General features: G+C 41.2%; 1 pseudogene; it reads right to left on the minus strand.

Moving 5' to 3' along the window:
- Positions 1–18,289: 18,289 nt before the first annotated feature.
- Positions 18,290–18,460, minus strand: LOC147453234 (small ribosomal subunit protein uS14 pseudogene; annotated as a pseudogene).
- Between the last annotated feature and the right edge of the window lie 1,703 nt (positions 18,461–20,163).

Below are 20,163 nucleotides of genomic sequence, written 5' to 3' on the forward strand. Positions count from 1 at the left end.
GCAGGTCAACCAGCTCAAACTGGTGGCAGTGCAGAATATATGAAGCTAATCGGAAGGTGCTCAACGACTGCATGGGTTACTACAACAGTGCAAATATCAACAAGCATCAAGAAGTCCTGTTAGATGGCTCCTACACACACCTTCAGAGGATGATTGACGATTGCAAGGCTGAGGAAGAGAAACTGCAAAGGCAACACTTTAATGGGCTTAGACTCATTGCTCACTTACAGGAAGTTCTTAGTGCCTTACCCAATGGAAATGACTGGTGCTGAGTTCAAGCCTTGTAATTTTGACGATTAGTTTTGTGCAAATAGACCTACCCTCTTCATCTGCCATTTCAGCCCTTTGTAATCAGTGGATTGAAGTTTACTTTTGTAATCGCCATCGATACTATGTTACAATGTTTCTTATTTAATATATTCCCAAAGCGTTTATGGAAAAAAAAAAGTCAGAGAGCGTTATATCATAGGTACCCCCCACACGAGAGGGGTAATCGTAAAAGAGGAAGTGAGGGGATTGATGTGACGTGCTTTGTCTCACACACACACGCGATTGGGTGGGGGTTGATACCTTTGTTTTGCAACTGTACCTCTTTGAGGTGTAGTTAGTGGAGGGAGAAGGGGTAATTTATAACAATTACCCCTCCTCCGTGTGGGGGTACCCATAGAGAGAACGAAATTACAAAAGTCAATCCAGCACCAAAAACATAGGGAAGGCCTACATGACCATGATTACAAACGGCATGAGTACATTTAAAGGGGAAAAAAACTAAATACAATCTATGGCATGTTGACGAGCTTATTGAGCAAATCTTCAACGTGTTGTGTTAATCTAATACTTGTGAAGTGTTTCCTGCCATGCGATTCTACCTCTGCTCTACATTCTTCTATCATCCTTTATAGATGATCCACCGAGCCATCAATAAGTATCTCCTAAAGTTTGATAATCTTGGCTGTGTTGTAATATCCTCTGCAGTCCATTGGCACTTTATAGTTAGCCTTGTAGATCCTGCATTGCTCGAGCTTAAGTTGATTAACTTGCAGGTTCACATGTGAGAGAAATTTTTTTAGACCCGAGGTTTGATAAGTACTGTCAAAAAGCTGTTTTTCCCTGTCGATCCTAATAACTCTAAAAAACTCAGCTCTGATTTTACTCCATAAAACAGTGAAGATTTCCACATTGTCCCCTAGTATTAATTGCTTCCAGCTAGGGGTGAACCCCAATGCTTTTATCAAGGGACCAATTATTGTTTTACTAAACTGACATTTCAAAAAAAAAATGGGGAATGTCTTCAGGATGGTGGTTGCAGTGAGTGGAGTTTTCATCTCTGATAACTGCTTTGCTAAGTTTTCAACATGTGGCAAGGGCCTTATGAAGGACAAGTCGGAGCAACATTGACTGTTTTGGCAAAATGCCAGGGTTCCATAAGGTTTGGAATTTGAACTTCCATTGTCTTCTATTAAGGGATAAATTCCACCTCCGGCTGAGAGTAACATGAACAGGCTCTTTCAAAGAAGGAAGGAGCATTCGAGCTTGGTACGTGCCTTTCAGTAAAGGGCCTTAAGGGTGGGGTTGTATTTGCAGGACAGAGTCTAGAGCATCTCTTTGGGAAATATGAGTTTGTCTTGACTGGATGAGTTGAACCTCCCAAGCTTGTAGAGGTGCTAAATTGAGAAGCTCTTTGTAGGTCATCCACCTATGTTCTCACAGGTTGCAGATGTCAACCCATCTGCTGATTCCTTTGTTGCAAATTCTAAGGTCAGTTCAAGCATGTCCCCTTTCAATGGGCTATATTGGTGGGAGTGACCACCAAAAGAGTCAACGGCTCTAAGGGGCTAGCTGTGTTTAGAGGCCCAGTTTATTTCGATCATTGGACGATATTTCTCCCATGCCCCTCACAATGATTTGATGAAGTCAGAACCTTTGGGAGAGATGGGGAATTGGCTGATAGTGATGGTTATCCATGGAATTTTGTTCCATCCTCTCATTCCTTTGAGATGAAACTGACCTAGGTCTCTAAAGAGAAACACTGCCCATTCCTTGTCAGGTTGAGCTAAGGCCTGAATGATAGATCTGACAGAAATCTTTTCAGCCCAACACTCTATGATTATCACCCCCATACCTCCTAGTTGCTTGGGTAAGCAGTAGGTGGGCCAATTGACTTTGGCTAGACCTTTCTTTTAGGATCTCCAGCCCAAAGAAAATTTCTACATGCTTTGGTGATGTCTTTCAGATGATGATCGGGTGGTCTCCAGCAGGAGAGGAAGAAAAGAACGTAGGCTAACAGGAAGTGCTTGATCACAAGGACCCTTCCCGAGATAGATGCTTGAAACCGTGCCCATCTGTTGACTTTGATGGAAAATCTATCCTTGATTCATTGCCATCTTTGACCCAAATTGACGTTAAACCCCATGGGAATACCCATCAGCTTAAACAAAACTCCTTCAATTAGTTTACATCCTTGAGTGAGCATCAAGCCTGGAATAGGGGATATTGAAGCCCTAACTCGTGTTTTTGCAGGGTTGACTTTGGATCCTGAGGCAATGTAGAAAGTGTGAAGACATTCCTATAAATTTTCCAATGACTGCTTATTGTTGCGGAGAAGAGCATTGGTGTCATCTGAAAACTGAGAGAGGCATTGTTGTTTCCCATTTATAGTATCCACTCCTCCGATGAGTCCTTTAGCCATTCTACTTTGATTAGCTAGTTAAGGGCATCAACTGCCACAACAAACAAGAGAGGTGCTAGGCGGCACCCTTGCCTAATTAATCTCAATAGAGTAAAAGGCTCTGAAATGGCATTGTTGATAGCAATCCTTGCCAGCGTATTTCCCATGAGGGTGAAGGTTGTTGGTGATGAAGGTGCATTCCAACTAGTCATAGGCCTTATCGAAATCCACCGCAACAAATACAAAGTCATGTCTTGAAGCTTCAGTGTGATCGATCTCTTCCCATAATGCAACTACTACTTCCAGGATTCTTCTTCCCTTGATGAACCCTTTCTGTTCCTTGCTGATCCAGGTCATGAGGGTAGGTGTGATCCTCTGAGAGATAGCCTTTGCAAAAAATTTGTAGGCTGAGGTCAGCATAGTAAGGGGATGCCAGTTAGTCAACTTTTGTTGAGGACCTCGCTTGTGGATAAATTTGATGGTCCATGTGTTTATAGATGTTGGTAGGGCTTGGTGCTTGACTGATTCTTGTCAGACCACCAAGCGGCATTGGGGCTAGAGTGTTTGTGAACGTGATGTAAAGTTTTGAAGGAAGCCCATCTTGCCTAGGTGTTTTTTTACTTTTGAGAGAGTCAATAGACCTTTTAATCTCCTCAAGGGAAAGGTTGGAATCGAGTTGTTTGGCTACTCTTGGGGGGATCACCGGCTTTCTTCACTTCCAAACAAAGTTTTTGGCTGTTAAGACAGGGTTAGCAAGAATCTCTGGAGGATTGAAAAGATTGGAGAAGTAATCTTGGGTGAGCTGAAGATTTTCCTCCTCAGTAGTGGTAGTGCCTACATTGTAAGTGAATAGGGGGATGTTTTTCCCTAAGGCTCTCTCTTTGTTTTTTTTTTTCCTAAGGCTCTTGAACATTTCTTTTGTGGGCCTGTCGTTTTTTTTTTAGCACAAATTTTGTGTAAGCGTCAGTATCCCTTACAAAGGGAAATATCCTAGCACATCATTTGCCCCTCTCCCATTTGCATGACCCTCTCAAGCAGTCATCATCGACAACACTTCCTCCTACAACCCACCAACTATATAAGAGCAATCAAGCGAATGATCAATATTGTATAGGACAACCATTGTGGGTCTATCTATCTTGTAGTTAGCCTTAATATACACAATATAGGAACATGAAAACAATACGAAGGATATTTAAATAGCACAATCTCTACTTGATTTGATGACTAATATAGATACATTAAGTGTGTTTATGTCCATCTACCTATAATAGGGGGGGGGGGGAGAGAGAGAGAGAGAGAGAGAGAGAGAGAGAGAGAGAGAGAGAGAGAGATTTTATTATCATCCTCATAGGTCAAATATGACCTATGGGTCCAAAGTTACAGGTAATGTAGTATGTGTATGGCTGATGAGTGACTCTTGATGCTCCAAAATTATGGTGATGAGAGTCGCAATGGAGAGCCCACACTGTGGCTTGGAGAGAAAAGTGTGTAGGTCTAAGTCATGGCCGAGAATGTGAGAGAAGAAAGTTTGGATGTGACCAAAAGCTCAGCACTGTAGTAGTGTGTGGTACTCAGACTCGCGAACTTGTAGTGATCATAATGTGCACAATTGATTTGAGTCTTCTCCATTGCCCCAACACCCTGTCTCGCATCGAAGGGAATAAGACCTAAGCTGAATGTCTACGAGAGTGCGTATCGCCAACAAGGGGATAGGATCAAGCATGTAAGTGTGAGTATGGTTTGCTCTTTCAGCGAAGAACATGGTTTTGTAGTTGGGGAAAATATGGGCGGTGTAACGTAGGAAGCGTGACCAACCGGATTTCTCCCAAGCCATTACACATTGGCTTTGTAGAAAAGCGTTATTCACTTGGGAGTGAATTGAGCATCATGTAGGAAGTGTAATGCATCCAATCTCCCAAACCACTTCTTTATGTATTGCATCCATCCTGTGCTCAAGATCAATCTTGCTTTTATGCGTCTTTTGAACTTTTTTACTTGCTTCTGATGCAATTTTAGGAAGTGGATTTGAGGGGTTTTGACACATATTTATCATGTACTCCACAACCCTTTCCATGGCCATAACCTCAATTGAAAGAGATCTTGACTCAAGAAGAGGGGCATATATGGTGTTTGTGTCTTAACTTTGAGAAAGTTTGTAAGAAAATGCTTTTGGACATTCTCAAACACTTTTCAAGTGAATTTGATATGCTTCTGCCCCACACTTCAACTCCATAAAGAAGAATCGGTGTCACCAATGCATCAAAAAGGTACTTATTGAGAATCCAACACTTGATGTTTCCCGCATTACACATGTTCTCAAATGCATAATATGTTCTCTTTTCTGCTTCCAAACGACGCATAGCACATTCATGCCACTTGTGATTGGACGGAACCTCAAGGCCAAGGTACTTAAAGCTCTCAAAAACTTCAAGTATCTCATTGTTTTGCACAATGCATGGCTTCTGCTTATGGTTGGTTCTCACAAGTATAACCTTTTTTTTTATTCATTCACAATCAGCTCACTATGCAAGAAAAAGCTCTAAAGGACAACCATAAGCTTTTGTGCATCTTCTAAAGTGTGTGCTAGAAGCACTACATCATCCCCATACAACAAAAACATGATTACCGCATTGCAAATAGTGACCTCTTTGATGCCTTCTTCTTGCATAAAGTCAAGTACCATTTGTTGTTGCTCGATGCATAGACCACTTTGATGCCTTCTTCTTGCATAAAGTCAAGTACCATTTGTTGTAATTGCTCGATGCATAGACCAAAGAGAGTTAGTGACAATGGACATCCTTTTAACCCCAATAGTGCTTGGATTTTTTTTTGAAATTCCTCTTCCCATGCGCAACTGACATATCACCTTCTCATAGATTCGAGAAGCCGCAAGCATAAACTCGCTTGGAACTTGGAGTTCTTCCATCTTTCTCCACAAATTGTTTCCTGGAATCATATCAAAGGCTTTCTTAACACTAGGTTGCTAATGGGACACTTTTTTGTCCTGGGACACTTTTATGTCCTGTTAAGTGACCATTTTCCTTGAATTATGTCAAGAGTTTCAAAATGGATTTTGAGGTGCTATCCATCTAGAAAGTTGTCTCATGAGCTGAAAAAAACTTGATTTTTTTTTGGAATATCAATTCCATCTTTAACATTGTCCTTGCACAACATTTCACAACCTAAACTGTGTGAAAAAACAGGTCCTGTTTTTTGCTTTTTTCAACTTTTTGCAACTATGCCACTCTAGAATTCATGTTTGTGAGGTTTATAATGCTAGATAACTATCTTTAGTAGTCCTCAACATATCCTGATGCTTCTAGGGAAAATAAATATTAAAGTTGTAAGTTATGACCAAATTATAAATCGTGTTTTTTAGCCAATTTTAGCTCTTCTATGATTCTTTTGGTGGATTTCATGATATCCAAATGCATTTTTATTTTCTATGTCGCATATTGTAACATAAAGCTAACATTCCTTGAGTTTTGGGGCACCTAATACCCTATTTTGCATAGTACACAACGATGGTTGATTTTTTCAATTATAGAAGAAAACGAAACATTCTAGTATATCAAGTATAGCTTTTGCAATATTGTTAGTTTCTTGTGACAACTACATGCATTTTGTAGGTAGTAACCATATCTAGTCATAAGGATAAAATTTTGCTAGATATTGAATAGTTTCTATGGGATTCTACAACTCATAATGTTAAACCCAGTTTTTTCATGTTTACTGTATTTAACACTTCATCTTTGTCCCCAAGATTCCCCTTGTTAAGAGATTTATTATTATTTTTACATGTTCCATGGCTCCTTATGAACATAAAGGACAATAGGGAACTAAGAAAACATGCATATAATATTTGTATTGAGCGTGGCTATAGAAACTTTGATGATAGGTTTGCAGAATGGTAAAAAATCAACTTTTTGTACCTATTTATTTTGGCAAAACAAAAAATAGTGAGTGAGAAGCAATCATATTTTCTGATCACCAACCCATTGAAGTTAACTAGGGAATTTATCTCAAGTCCTACAGAAATCCCTAATCTTATTTTTATGCAACAAAACATAAGAAATAACTGTTTTGATGAAAATTCACTCGTCCATCAACTTTGGAGGCTTGATGTGACCAAAAGATGAGAAATTTTACAAGTTTCTTATTTTTTCCATGTTTAATAGGCCTTGAACTATAACCTCATGTGTTGAGATGTAGAGAGAAAGAGAGAGAGGCGAGACAAGAGACACACCATATACGGTCCCAAAGACTGATTCATATTGAGGACAAGATACAAATATATAGGTGAGACCAAGTTCAGTAGAGTGAGCCATATATAGCTCCAACACCCCCACTCAAACAAAGGTCTCTAGCTTTGGATGAAAAAACGCTTGGGGAGTTCAAGGGAAAAACCCAAGCCCTTATACAATGTGAAAATATGAACCAGCGGTGATTATGTGAAAGTGAATTGTGCATCTATGTACAAATATTCAAGTGACTTAGATATCACAATGTGCAAATGTGGAGTGTGCATAGTGCATGGTACCTAAAAGATTACAATGTCATATGTACAAAGCTATTACAATAGCAAAGAAGCTAATCTAGAAAGAGTGAGGCCAAAGCAACTCCAAGCTCCGAGCGCAAGAGGATGAAACGTGACTCATTGAGGCCTTTGGTCAAAATGTCTGCAATCATCTGGTCACTTGGACAGTGTTCAACCATAATGGTTCCTCTGCGTACTTCATACCTGACATAATCATAATGGACAGCAATGTGCTTTGACTTATTATGTTGAACATAGTCTTTTGCAAGACTAATAGAACTTTGGTTGTCACACCGCAAGGGTGTGCTAGAAAGAGGAGAGTGACCAATATCAACCAGCATTTAACGAAGCCAAATCAACTCACGAGCTGCAAGTGATGCTGCAACATATTCTGATTCAGTCATAGAAACTGCAACACAACGTTGTTTCTTGCTGGTCCAAGAAACAAGACAACCATTTATAAAGAAGCAATTTCCACTAGTAGATCACATAGATAAATGTGAGCTTTCCCAATCAGCATCTGTGTAACCCAAAAGAGAAAGAGATTTCATAGAATCCGATGTGAGTTGTCGTCAATAGACTAAACCAAAATCTGTATTGCCTTTCAAGTATTTCAATACACGCTTTGCAGCAGACCAATGCTTAAGAGAAGGACATGCAAGATGTTGTCCAAGATAATTAGCAGCAAACACAATATCAGGAAGAGTGTTCATGCCAACAAACTGAAGACATCCAATCAAGTTAGCATAAGGTTCATTTGTGACAATTTGACCGCCATTGTCAGAAGTGTTCTTCATAGAGCTCGCAAGACAAGGTGTGTTGGCTGAATGTGAAGATTCCATACCAAATTTTTGAATAGTATCTGCAATAAACTTTGACTGTCGAAGGAATAAAATACCTTTTGTACGGTTCCGTTGGATTTGAATGCCAAGACAAGAGTGAATCTCTCCAAGATCCACCATATCAAATGCAGAAGACAATAACTATTTCACTTGCTGAAGAAATCCCAAATCATTGGAAACAAGGATCCTATCATCCACATAAAGAGCAAGAATGACAAAACTGCTACCTTGGCGTTTTATGTATAAGTTGGGGTCTGACGAGCAAGAGATGAATCCTTTAGAGGTGGGAAAAAATTAAATTTTGTATACCAGGCTCGCGAAGCTTGTTTGAGACCATATAGTGCCTTATGGAGTTGAGCAACAAGGTCTTCTTTACCTGGAATAACAAACCCTTCTGGTTGTTCCATATAAATTTCCTCTTCCAAGTTACCATTAAGAAAAGCAGTTCGTACATCCATTTGATGAGCTTCTAAATCAAATTGAACAGCAAATGCCAATAAAACTTGAACACTTGTAATGAGAACAACTGGAGAAAAAGTCTCTTGATAATCAACACCAGCTACTTGGGAGTAACCTTTTGCAACTAAACGCGCCTTGAGCTTGTCAAAAGATCCATCTGCTTTTACTTTTGTCTTATACACCCAGTTACATTTAATAGTTGTACGACCAGGAGGTATTTCAGTTAGTATCCATGTACCTTTAGAGATAAGAGAATCGTACTCTGCTTCCATAGCCTCTTGCCATTGATCCTTTTGTGGTGAAGAGATAGCTTCATCATAAGTAATGGGATCTTCAGAAGTAGAAAAAGCATTATCAGCAATATCATCATCATAAACATGACATGAGCCATGTTCAAAATCAATAGGCAGATCAATAAAAATATCAATATCATCATTGGCAACATTTGGAATGGATGGTTGTGAAGAGGAAAGTTGCTCTATAGGAAGAGTTTCATCTTCTGAAAGAAATGGAAAAGCCTGAAGCAATGATTTAGTATCATCAGAATCATCCATGGACCATGAGCCTCCCATAAGCTGTTCGTTAAAAGTAGCATCACAATTCACAATTACTTTCTTGGAGGAAGGGTCATAGAATTTGTAGCCTTTGGAAGTGTCAGAATATCCAATAAAAATAACTTTAAGACCAGGAGCATCAAGCTTTGTTCGTGTTTCTTTGGGAACATGAATATAAGCAATACATCCAAACGTTCGAAAATGAGATACAGAAGGAATGTCACATGTCCATGCTGTGATGGGTATCTTACCAGAGGGTGCAGTAGTAGGAAGATGATTCTGAATAAATGCTACTGTCAAAGTAGCTTCAGCTTAGAAAACACGAGATAAGCCAGAATGAATCAGCATACATCTTACAGCATTGAGAATAGTGCGATTCTTTCGTTCAGCAACACCGTTCTGTTGAGGCGAATATGGAATAGTGTGTTCATGATGAATTCCACTGTCAGCACAGTAACTCACAAAATCTCGAGAAACATATTCGCCTCCATTGTCACTATGAAGCCTCTTAAGGCGACGACCAGTTTGAAGTTCCGCAGCCTTGTGGAATTGTTTGAAAACAGATAAGGCTTCAGATTTTTGTCTAAGTAGAAATACAGTCGTATACCTTGAGAAATCATCAATGAAAGTAATGAAGTAGCGATATTGTGATCTCGAAGAAGGTAGAGGTCCACATATATCAGTATGAACAAGATCCAATATGTCATGAGAATGAGTTGTATTTGAAAGAGGAAAGGGTTTACGATTGTGTTTCCCAAGAGCACAAAATTCACAAATTCCCATATGGGGATGGGCTTTAAGATCCATGCCATGAACAAGATCACAACGTTGAAGATCAAGGAGTTTTGAGAAATCAGCATGAACAAAACGGTTATGCCATACTTTGCAATCATGATCACCTGGAGCAGTGACAATATTTGCTACAGCATCGTTGAGAGAGAGTTCAAACAAATTACCGTTTCGAGGAGCAGTGGCTATAGTCTGTCCATCTTTCTCAATTCGGCATTTGGTATGATCAAATCCAACAAACAGACCAAGATTAACAAGTCTAGCAACTGAAAGAAGATTACGTTGAAGATCTGGTACATGTAATACTCCTCGCAAAATTCGAGTGGAAGAAGATAACGTACCAAGATATAAGTCTCCAATACCCTTTACTTGACAAGTAGTATCATCAGCAAGATAAACAACACGTTGAACTGGCAGTGGATGATAGTTATGGAGCCACTTAGACTGATATGTCATATTTCCTGTAGCACCAGAATCGACAATAAAAAGTGATCCATCACGTACATGAAGTATTCTGTGTGGAGAAACTGAACATAGGACGCAGCTTGTTTCTGGTACAATGTTATTTCGATGTTCAGTAGCATATGCTCTTTTCCGATCTGTGTCGAATCGACGCTTATAGCACATATAAGTGGGATGATCATATCGTCCACAATATTCACAAGAAGAAGAAGAAGAGTCTCTAGATAAACGTGGTTGTTTTGTGGTAATATTGTGTTCTTCATTATATTGACGTGCCCAAAAATCATCTTCAGTATGGACATTTCTGTTGCAGTAAGAACATTAATGATTAGGAAATTTGAGACAAGAGAAAATATTACCGTGACGACCACCTCTGCGGTTTCCTCGTTGAAATGGACGCCTTCGAGCATAAAACGCACGTTCCATCTGTTGTGACTCAGTCTCCTCTTGTGAAATCATAGCTGTATCCTGACCAGCATTCCGACGTTCTTGACGTTGAGAGTATTCAATTAAAGACATGCAAGCTTGGTCGAAATCAAGACCATCTTTATTAGATAGAATAGTAACAATGTTATCATAAGAAGAGTTCTTCACCGTATCAAGGAGAAGTGTAATCAGTTGCTTTTGTGGAACAGGATCACCGGCAGCAGCAAGTTGATTAATAATAGATTTGAAAGATTCAATATGTTCCGTCATGGCAGTACCAACTTCATATTGTAACTTGTTAAGCAACCCTCTCAAATAAAGTATTTCTGTAACAGATTTCTTCTTAAAGTTTGCAATAAGGTACTTCCATACGTCGTGGGAAGTAGGTAGTTCCTACATATCAAACAAAAGGGAATCAGTAAGAGTAGAAAGAATATATCGACGAGCTGCTTTATCACGTCGTTGCCAATCCGTATAGGCAACATTCCAATCTTCAAATATAGGTCCTTCAGTGATAAGCACATTATCATTATCCGTATCAACAGGCTAAGGCGGACAAACACGATTTCCAAGAACAACATCGGATAGTTCATCGCCTTCAAGAATTAACAACATTTTTGCTTTCCAGCCTGGAAATCCTTGACCTTGGAAAGGAGGAACAGAACGCTGGCCAGAAGGAAAGCCGTTGACGAGAATATTTATAGCCATATCTTGTTGCTAGAAGACGTATAAGATAAGATCGCAGAATTTGCACACCATATATGGTGAAGGCCGCAATTGACAATGAGAGAGATATGAGTACTGCGTTCTGTCAATGATAAACGTAAGAAGGATGCTCAAGGAACGTCCAAAGATGTGAGAGACGTCACCCAAAAAAGGCAGGGTCAAGGAGACGTTAATAATAAACGAGTCCTCAAAATAGAGTGGCGTGAGACACAAGATTGACGGCCACAATACAAATAGCAAAAAGCTAAATCTTCTCGAAAAAGTTAACGCCAAAATAAGAAAAACGATCATGGCCGATGCTTCACGAAGAAGTAGGACGAAGAAAGATGCGTCACTCTCAATTGCAGTAAAAACAGCATAACTTTCTGCTGCGAACTCCGATTGATGCAAACCTAGAACTCAAATCGAAGAGCTCGAGGAGACAAACAAGTTTTGGATGAAAAGTGCCATTGCACTATGCTCCATGGTGCTTTTTTTGTTTCTCCAAATTTTGAGCAGAACAACAAGAAAAATTGAGGTGAAGTTTAGGGTGTCAACAACAAGAAAACGTAATCAACAATTAGATTGATTAGAAATAAACGCCACATAAAACACTAATCATATTCTTCTTAACACAAAACAACCACAGTTAACAAGAATCAACACTCAAAAATAAAATTTGTAGCAATTTTTAATCTTACATGTGAATCGCATACACATACTGTTGTGTCACCATGAATTGAATCGGCGCGTGATCGTTACCGCTCTGATACCATATTGAGATGTAGAGAGAAAGAGAGAGAGGCGAGACAAGAGACACACCATATACGCTCCCAAAGACTGATTCATATTGAGGACAAGATACAAATATATAGGTGAGACCAACTTTAGTACAACATCATGAAATGATTTTACAAAATGAGTGGATCTACTATGGTTTTGGAGGTTTTTTTCAAAACCCTGAAAGGACACTTTTATGTCCTGTTAGGTTACCAACCTAGTGTTAAAGTCCACAAAAAAGAAAAACAATTGCTTGCCTTTCAACCGACTTTCCTCCATGAGAACACGAAGAGTGACAAGATGATCAATGGTTCTATGGCATCGACAAAAACCCGTCTGTCCTTTTGCACGTTTTTAATTCAGTTCAACCCCATCACTCAATTTCATCTCCATTATGCACCAAAAAAACTTTTCCTTAAGAGATCCAATCACTATAGTCCGGTAGTTGTTACATGTTTTACATCCCCTCCTTTATGCAAAGGCTTGACCCAATTAGTACTCCAATCATAAGGCATACCATGTTGAAGTGCAAAGCTGAACATATCATAAATACACTCATGGGTAAAGTCTCCCGTCCATTTGATCATCTCCAGCTTGATATCTTGAAGATCTCCCGCTTTGCGAGTGGCCAACTTTTCAAGCCCACCGCATACATTGTCAATAGTTAAAAAAGAGGACATACATAGGAGTGAACCATAAAATGGCACTGTTTCAGTATTTGGTTGCTTGTATAATTGCCTACAATGTGTGTACATATCCACAATACTCAAGCTACCAAAATTCTCAACCCGCTTGCCCCTCAAGTTTCTCCAAAATCTTCCACACGCATGTGCCTTTTCTTGAACTTGAAAAAGTTGTTGCTTTACTTCCCCTCTCTGTCCAATTTGGCCGCCCGTTCTCCTTTGCACCTGTCCCTTGGGAATTCCCTTGAATACCTTCTTTCTCTCTCTCACTTGATTGGCCTTGTGGCGGGATAGGCCCCTTGGTCGGCTTTGAACTTCTCTCTCTCTCTTTCTCTTGCTCCACTTGCACTGCTGTGGGACCCCTACCCTACACGAGCATAAGCGACATCGCTATTGGGAGGGGCCTTTTGCCTTCAAAAATGTTAGCGCATGTGAATCTAGCCCGAACCAGGCACGCTATGCCAGATCAGCACCTGCCATTACCGGCCACTACCGCACCTCCCTTCACCATCAAAATCCATAACCTGGGTGGTAGCGGCAGCGTGCGAGGTGAGGCACCACCAGCAGCGCCCCAGTGGGCACACCATAGCTAGCGCTCGTATGAGCTCTCTCTCTCTTGCACGTGCCTTAATTGGTCTGCCATCCTAGCCTTATACCTTGTTTTACTGAGTTGAACATCCTTCTATGGGTCTATTTACTACCACGTGGCAGCCCTTGGTCTCTTGAACCTCTCAAGCTCACAAAAAATCCTCCACAAACAATATATATCAAACTTCCTTCTTGGGCCTTCTTCCCCAGCTTCCATATACTGCTTCGAAGTTGGATCTACAAGCCGCAAAGCCCGGCTGAGACTTCGTTATGACGACTCCAACACGGGCAAGCTTCATTGATTTTGGACTTCTCTGAGCTTGCCATCCGAGGTTGTAAAAAACCGAGAAAAGATATCTGCAGCCCTTTCTCTAGCATCTGTCGCCAGTTTCAACTCGTCGTATCTCGTTGACCAAGCATCCAATTGATGAACCATCAATTTGTGCTACCTTCACATGATGTACTCCACTTGCCAGAGCCTTGTCCAGGCTTAAAAGATGCCAAACGGCCCAATTTCCAATGTGGTCAGGTGGGCATCAACCTAGCCCTCGGCAAAACTTCAAATGGCCATATCTTACAATCCGTAGCTCTGATCTGCAATCTGAAAAGATGGGTAAGCTCCATAAATTGAGCACTACACGTCTATACCGTGACATCCACTTGGGCCACATGTCCCTAGTTGCCCTATCTGGTAAGAATCTACAATGCATTGAACTTTCAAACTTCATTATCTTGGGCTTCGTAGCTCTATTTGATGAGCCGTCTAGACCTACTCCTTTAACACTTCAAGCTCAACATTATTAGACCCAAATACTACACCTTGAATATCCTTCACCTACTCCCCAAATTAGCTCCTCTTTGAACCTTCCTTGGCCTATAAACAACATCAGCCATACATCTCCGCTACTACCTGTCAACCCAATCTCCACTGCTAACTGTCAACCCATGATCTTTACAGATACTCCAGGATTTTGCCATGCTTCTGCTAGCCTACACATATCTTTCCAACCCTTCTTCTATGGTCAACACACTTTGGCTATACCAATGTTTGTACTTGTCATCTTTCACAATTGATACAAAATCTTTCAGTTCTTTCTTAACCATACATACTACCCCTCCTTGCCCTCTTCTTTGCTTGAGATTATTTGACCGCATCAATGAATGCACATTGTAATCCTCCAAGCCGGTAATACTTTGTGTATCATGATCCCAAGTCTCAACAATAAGTACATAAGTCTTCACCTTGTTTGTTTACGATCTCTTGCAACGATACCAAGTACGCCATGATCATGGTTTCTGAAGTGGTTGGTTGAGTTATTACATTGCTATCTCCACACTTAGGAAATTTTGGATCATTTAATAAAATGGTTGTGGACCTTTTTGTACAAGAAGAACCCTTGCGTGTGCAGGAAGACATTGTATGTGGAATAAGAGATGAGACTCAAGTTTCCTACACCTGTTCACTTCGGAAATGCTGCTACAAAAACACCTTCCATAACTTTGATTTTTTTTGTCTTTACATCAGTGTGTAGAGGGCTTTGTGCTCTTTGATTGATGCTATAGATCATCCAAATCAAAGTTTGGATAAAGAAGTTATGATCAAAAGAGTGAATTGCTATCTACTAGGTCAAAAACCTGTTGCACGAGAGAGAGAGAGAGAGAGAGAGAGAGAGAGAGAGAGAGAGCATGTGCGGTAGGTTAAGATTGGAAATGCAGTGATCATGCTTTTGCTTTATGCCGATGATGTAGTGCTCTTGGCACATACCTTAGAAGATGCACAAAAGCTTATGAGTGTCTTGGAACACTTTTGCCTACATAGCGGGCTGATCGTGAATGGATCCAAAACCAAGGTTATGCTTGTAAAGACCCTCAATGATGAAAATCCATGCATTGTATATAACAATGAGAAACTTGAAGTGGTAGATCACTTCAAGTACCTTGGCCTTGAGGTTCCATCCAATCATACATGGAAGGATTGTGCAATGCGTCGCTTGGAAGCCGGAAAGAGGGCCTATTATGCATTTGAGAACATGTGCAATATAGGAGAGATCAAGTGTTGGGCTATCAAAAAGTACCTCTTTGACACATTGGTGACACCAGTGCTTCTTTATGGAGTGGAGGTGTGGGGTGGAAGCATCGGGAAGTCTACTTGGAAAGAGTTTGAGAATGTCCAAAAGCGTTTTCTCACCAACTTTCTCCAAGTCAAGACACAAACACCCTACGTGCTCTTACTTCTTGAGTCCGGATTGCTTCCCATTGAGGTCTTGGGCATGCAAAGGGTTGTGGAGTACATGTGTAAGACACAACGTAGCCCTTTGCATCGACTTCCTAGAATCGCATATGAAGCAAGTCAAATGGTTCAAAAGACATGCAAGAGCAAAATACTAAGTTCGGGGTGGATGCTTGATATCAAGAAATGGTTTGGAAGATGGGATGCATGTCACTTGGTCAAGGATGCGTCGATAGACTCCCAAGTTAATGAGGCCTTCTTACAACGCCAATGTATCACGGCTTGGGAGAAATCCGGAGGTTCTCGCTTCAGCCATTACACCACACACGTTGCCCCAAACTACAAATCTCTCTTCTTCTCGGAACGAGGTAACGGAACCCATTCCTACATCCTTGAGCCCATCCCGTTGAGTGCGATCCGCACCATTGCCTCCATTCGTCTTAGCTCCCATTCTCTACGCTGCGAGACAGGACGTTGGGGCACTAGCGAGGAGTGTCATCGACTTTGCACCTTATGCCCTCGTCAAGTGTGAGAGAGTGAGTACCACACACTACTTGAGTGCTCAGCTTTTGAACACATTAGGTCCTCTTTTCCCCATATATTCAACCATGATCTCTCCCTACATACCTTCCTCTCCCAACCATTATGTGGACTCTCTATTGCGACGCTCATTTTAGCCATTTTTGAGCATCGAGAGTCACTTATGAACTCCACTCACACCACGTGACATGTTCATTTGGTCCCATAGGTCATATTTGACCTCTCAGGACGATAATAGAACTATCTATCTATCTATCTATCTCTCTCTCTCTCTCTCTCTCTCTCTCTACACTTGTTGGAGATCAGGTGAGCCTTATCTTTGGGTGGGTACTTTTTTTCATGTTCCAAAAATTTCTCCTTACCATGTAAAGTTCGCCTTCAATGTCCTCTTCTTGAAGCTATTTTCCAATGCCTCTTCTCACTCCTTTGTCAAGCACTGTAATGCAGCTTTGTGTTGGGCTCCCTACTATCGGCACCTCACGTCATTAATTCTTTGTGCTAAGTCATCATGTTGAATTCTTTTTATCTCGTAGTAGAACCACTTTATGTGCATGTCTGTCTGGAAATCTGTCCACAAATGCCCTTCCATGTTGCTGCTAGCAGGCAAGCCCATGCAAATGAATTGTGACAATGATTGAGTTGGAAGAACTTTTAAAATTAGTATGATTGCAATCATTGGTCTAACAGCACGGAACTTTGGAGAAGCTTGTGCATGGCAACATGATATCCATATCTCCTCCTTTCTTGCACTATAGTTGCATACACTACAACCCTATCAAACTATAGTTCTAAAGATTCTCTAGCCCATGTTAATGCAATGATGTGCACCTTCACTAGAATGTACCCTTAGTTGGCTACTCCTAGCTGCCAGAAAAACATAGCAACACTCTCCTTATTCTCGATCATGGTCACACACTTTCTTACAACACCTTGCCAACTACCAAGCCTATCCCATGTATTGTGATGTCATCAACCTCATCGAAAATCCCAAAAGGTAGTGTGTGGAGAATTGAAGGAAGGTAGTGTCGGTAATAAGAAAATTCAAGTAGAGGAATATAGAGAAGATGAGGACTATAATATGTACCCAAGGCATGCCAAACTGGCCGAATGAGAAATAGTAAGGCTAGGAGACCACAGAGGTTGTAACCAAAATTGGGCCTGCCCAAAGCCTAGCGTTCAGACCATGCCCTGCAACATAAGACGTGCTGTTCTTCTACGCCCATTGTACCTTACCTCTTAGCCATGAAGAATACGACATGGGCAATGGAGCAGCCCAATGCACACGTATAACTGACACGAGAGAGAGAGAGAGAGAGAGAGAGAGAGAGAGAGAGAGAGAGAGAGAGAGAGAGAGAGAGAGAGAGAGAGAGAGAGAGAGAGAGAGAGAGAGAGATGACTCAACGACACCCCCTAAGCAAGTTGTGCAGGAGGTCAGGATGCTGCTTCCCTTGAGCTTCGAGCTGTCCTCAAGCCACACACACACAGTCAATGGTGGTGGTGCTCTCACTCAAAGGCACCCCCTAAGCAAGTTGTGCAGGAGGTCAGGATGGTGCTTCCCTTGAGCTTCGAGCTATCCTCAAGCCACACACACACAGCCAATTGTGGTGGTGCTCTCTCTCTCTCTCTCTCTCTCTCTCTCTCTCTCTCTCTCTCTCTCTCTCTCTCTCTCTCTCTCTCTCTCTCTCTCTCTCTCTCTCTCTCTCTCTCTCTCTCTCTCTCTCTCTCTCTCTCTCTCTTTGAAACAAGAAAATCTGTAGTTTAGTTTCACATTGCAACTACTCAAAACAAACCAACCAGGCGTCCATCCCTACACACAACACTAGCCCAGAAGCATCTCAAAAAGAAAAGAAAAAAATCCCATGGAAAAAAGTTTTGGTCCCATGAGATCGTTTCATAGCGAACAATAAAACTCTAATAATCATAATTGAAATTACACGTCCATACACTCATTCCACATGTTGAAAACCACCTTTGTAAGAGATTCCAAGGTGGTCGCAGCCGAGCATACATCCATTAAACTAACCTAGCGATACTTCACAAAGCCAATGTCCTCGGAATAGATGTGGAAGCACTGCCTACAGCACAACAGATTGTACTTTTGTACTAGCCCATTCAAATTTCCACAACAAAGACAGGCGTGAGAGCCTGTGCCGTACTTGTTGGGGTGGGAATTCCAGACCACAGCGTGTCCCATGGCCAACCTAGAAGCCTCCTCTCTCTCTCTCTCTCTCTCTCTCTCTCTCTCTCTCTCTCTCTCTCTCTCTCTCTCTCTCTCTCTCTCTCTCTCTCTCTCTCTCTCTCTCTCTCTCTCTCTCTCTCTCTCTCTCTCTCTCTCTCTCTCTCTCTCTCTCTCTCTCTCTCTCTCTCTCTCTCTCTCTCTCTCTCTCTCTCTCTCAGCAATGAGCATACTGATTACACAAGGCAATCAATGCCAGGGCCCAGGGGTGAGCTCAAAATGAATGTGAAGGCCAATAGCAAATGAATGCAACTTGCAGGACCACTTGGAGCTTGAAAATTGTCTGCTAACAAAAATCAAGAACATTCAAAATATGAGGGCACCAACATGGTTAGTCGAGAGCAATACCATTTGGCCATCTCTCTCTCTCTCTCTCTCTCTCTCTCTCTCTCTCTCTCTCTCTCTCTCTCTCTCTCTCTCTCTCTCTCTCTAGCAGGCCCTTAGTCCATTGTCATGCCGGTGCTACAGGGCACACATACCGGATCAAGGAGGTCACGCCATGTAGCAGGGGACGGAATCCTTCCCCTTTTTATAATAGTGGATATGGGAAAAGGAATTCACGATGATATGGTTCACCAAGGCAGTGCCGAGCATGACATTTTCCTTCAACAATGCATGACTTCCAACATCATCTTTGGCCCACATCATTTCATTTGGAGAGGTTCCGTCACTTTGCAGTTGCTCAAAATAGCCCAAAGCTTCTTGACCTTGCTATTGGACTTATCTTGCAATCAATGCACTCTTGCGAGACCCTATCAACAGCCCATAGCTTCCTCTTTCTCTCCCCCTCCCCACCCCCCCGACATCGCGGATAGGAAGCTCCTCAAGCACTTTTTGTGCTTAATGAAGTGCACCACATATGGCATACATGTCCAGCAAGGCAGAGCCAAGCACAATGTTTTCTTTCATCAGCCCCTTGTCTAACCACATCATCTCGTTTTGTATTTGGAGAGATTACCTCTCTTCGCACATGCTAAAAATAGCCCAGAGCTTCCTGATCATGCATGTCGACCAAGGCAATGCCGAGCACACCGTTTTCTTTTAATAACCCCTAGTGAACCATATCATCATGAATTTCTTTGCCCATATTGTAATAATAGCTTCTCAGTAATAAGAGTTTATAAGAGTCCATTATTTTCTTGGGAGAATTATCAAGATACCCCTCTCATTTGTGCAAATACACAAAATACTCCTTAAATTTCAAAATTCCCAAAAATATCCTTGTATCTATTTTGGTTGGATTGTTCAAGATTTTCTAATCTTTATTCTTTTGTGACAATTAAGGTCCCTTTTTTAGTGCTTAGCATGTAATTTGTCACAAATTATCTCACAAAAAAGGCAATCATGTCTAAAAATAATGAAGCAATTCATCTTCAAAGCCTACATAACCAACGCAAATTGTAGTTTTAACATCCACAGCCTGCATCTCCTGTAGGACATACTCTCCACGCCACCTCCGCTCAGGTTGAGAGAGAGAGAGAGAGAGAGAGAGAGAGAGAGAGAGAGAGAGAGAGAGAGAGAGAGAGAGAGAGAGAGAGAGAGAGAGAGAGAGAGAGGGAGTGTAACGTAATTTTCTCATTTCTCTAATAATTTAGCATGCTAGCATGACATAGGTTGTGGAATTCATTTAGAGAACTTCATAGAGTGAGCCTTAAAATTCT

This window comes from Adiantum capillus-veneris, chromosome 8 (genome assembly GCF_014529385.1).
Source record: "Adiantum capillus-veneris isolate H3 chromosome 8, ASM1452938v2, whole genome shotgun sequence".
NCBI classification, from domain to species: Eukaryota; Viridiplantae; Streptophyta; class Polypodiopsida; order Polypodiales; family Pteridaceae; genus Adiantum; species Adiantum capillus-veneris.